The sequence below is a fragment of the Anopheles funestus genome (genome assembly GCF_943734845.2).
Source record: "Anopheles funestus chromosome X unlocalized genomic scaffold, idAnoFuneDA-416_04 X_unloc_43, whole genome shotgun sequence".
Lineage (NCBI taxonomy): Eukaryota > Metazoa > Arthropoda > Insecta > Diptera > Culicidae > Anopheles > Anopheles funestus.
In genome coordinates this window covers 132,501-135,280 of record NW_026045169.1, presented here as the reverse complement: position 1 = coordinate 135,280, position 2,780 = coordinate 132,501, and positions in this window count along the sequence as shown.

Genomic DNA, 2,780 nt, shown 5'->3' with positions numbered 1-2,780 from the left:
CAAGCGAGCGCGAGTTCGACTTCCACTGGCCAAGGCACGGAGTCTCATTGGTCAGAAGCTGACACTCTGCCAATGTGTCAGCGGGATCCGTGAAGTGCCGAAGAAGCCGCTCGACCGTCAGCGTTGCTTCCGTTGCCTACTGATGGGGCACCTGGCGCGGGACTGCCGCTCTTCAACTGACCGGACGGGTCAGTGTTTGCAGTGTGGCGAGGTAGGCCACCGCGTTAGTCAGTGCACGTCGGCAGCTAAGTGCATTGTCTGTCAGGGGCCCCATCGAGTGGGCCACTCATCGTGCCGACAAGGTCAACAGTGTCGGGTGTAGTGAGGGTGATGCAGGTCAACCTGGGTGGTGGACGCACTGCCCAGGATCTGGCCCTGCAAACAGCCCGCACGAAGCGGGTCGACGTGCTGCTGCTGTCAGAGGTGTATCGACCTCCAGAGGGCAGCGGTAACTGGACGGTGGATTCGTCGGGGAGAGCAGCTGTGGTGGCAACCGGCCACCTTCCAATCCAGCGGGTCTGGCGCTGTGCCATGCCCGGGTTGGCTGCTGCGCAGATTGGAGGGGTGGTCTTCATCAGCTGTTACGCCCCTCCACGTCTCAACGCCGGCGAGTTCGAGCAACTTCTGGAGGCGGTGGAGTTGGAGGCCCAACCCCACCCTCGCATCGTCCTGGCAGGCGATTTCAACGCCTGGAATGAGGAGTGGGGTAGCCAACGTACCACCCGGCGCGGTGAAGAGCTGCTGGACACAATCCGGCAGCTTGGGCTTGTGATCCTGAACCAAGGATCGGTCCCGACGTTCGTGGGCAACGGAGTCGCCACTCCCAGTGTCGTGGATGTGTCTTTCGCGAGCGCATCCATTGCTCGTCCAGACACTTGGGAGGTGGCAGCGAACACCACTTCGTGCCACTATACGGCGTCGGACCACCGGTACATTTTCTTCACCGTGGGGCCTCCAACTCTCGACCAGCAGCGACGACAACAGCAGCAGCACCAGCAGCAGCAGCACCAGCAGCAGCAGCACCTGCAGCAGCAGCATCGTCACCTGAACGGGAGGCAGCAGCGACAACAGCAGCAGCATCGCCAGCGGGGACAGGGGTCCTCTTCGTCGTCTACCACGTTTCGGCACGCTGGCCGTAGATGGAAGACGACGCAGTTTTCGGTGGAGGCATTCGCAGCCGCACTCCAGACGGCCGGTTTTCCGGAACGAGCCGTCAGCCAGGAGGGGATGGTCGACGCCATGCTAGATGCATGCGACGACACGATGGAGCGCGTCACCATGTCGCATCGTGACCCCCATCGAGACCTCTTCTGGTGGACTCCGGAGATCTTGCGTCTTCGGGAGGAGTGTGCGGCCGTGCACGAGCGGATGCTTCATACCACCGACCTGCAGGAGCGCAGCATCGTGGCTGCACATCATCGGTCGGCGAGGAGAGCCGTCGAGAAGGCTGTCCGGGCCAGCAAGCGAGCGCAGCTCGATGAGCTGATTCAACAGGCGGAAACCAACGAGTTTGGGGCCGGTTATCGGGTGGTCATGTCTCGTCTTCGTGGCTGCTTCGTGCCACCTGAGACTGACCGTGTCGTGTTGGAGCGGATAGCCAACGATCTGTTCCCGACACATCCGCCTGTTGACTGGCCGGACGCTGAATCATCGAGCGTCGACACCGAGGAGCGGAGTTCTTCGTTGACCCCTGTCACCGTGGGCGAGCTGTTGTCCATCGTGGGATCGATGGCGAACCGGAAAGCGCCTGGACTGGACGGTATCCCCAACGCGGCGGTTAAGACGGCCATTAGGAAGTACCCGGAGGTTTTCGTCCGTTTGTACCAGGACTGCCTGGACCGGGGTGCGTTTCCAGCGCCCTGGAAGAGGCAACGACTGGTACTGCTGCCAAAGCCTGGCAAGCCTCCCGGGGAAAGCTCCTCCTACCGGCCGCTGTGCATGCTCGACGCACTCGGCAAGGTGTTGGAGCGCCTAATTCTTAACCGCCTCAACGAGTTCCTGGAGGAACCGGATGCGGAACGGCTGTCGGACGGGCAGTACGGTTTCCGGCGAGGCAGATCCACCATCAGTGCGATCCAGCGCGTTGTCGAAGCGGGCAGGACGGCCATGTCCTTTCGCCGCACCAACGCCCGGGACAAGCGCTGCCTGATGGTGGTGGCACTTGATATCCGCAACGCCTTTAACTCTGCGCCCTGGCAAGCCATCGCCAACGCGCTGAGGGACAAGGGGGTACCGTCATCGCTGCAGCAGATACTGAGGAGCTATTTCGAGGACCGGCGGCTGGTTATCGACACCAGCGAGGGCCCTGTCGAGCGGAACATCAGCGCGGGCGTTCCACAGGGTTCCATTTTGGGACCCACGCTTTGGAACGTGCTGTACGACGGGGTCCTGGGTGTCCAGTTGCCTGAGGGGGCCGAGGTTATTGGCTACGCTGATGACCTTGTCGTCTTGGTCCCTGCAACGACACCCCAAGCCGCTTCCTCGACTGCTGAACGAGCCATCGCGGTAATCATGGACTGGCTGGACCGGAACCGTCTCTCGTTGGCGCCAGAGAAGACGGAAATGACGCTCATCTCCACCCTGAAGCGTCATCCGGTCGTGAGCATCAACATCGGAGGTGTGGTCGTGCAATCCCAGCGCTCCATCCGTTATCTTGGAGTTTGGTTGCACGACCACCTGTCATGGTTGCCGCACGTTCAGCAGGCTGCAGCGAAGGCCATGAAGGTCGCGGAAGCCGTCACGCGCCTCATGCCGAACCACAGTGGACCGAAGTCGTCGCG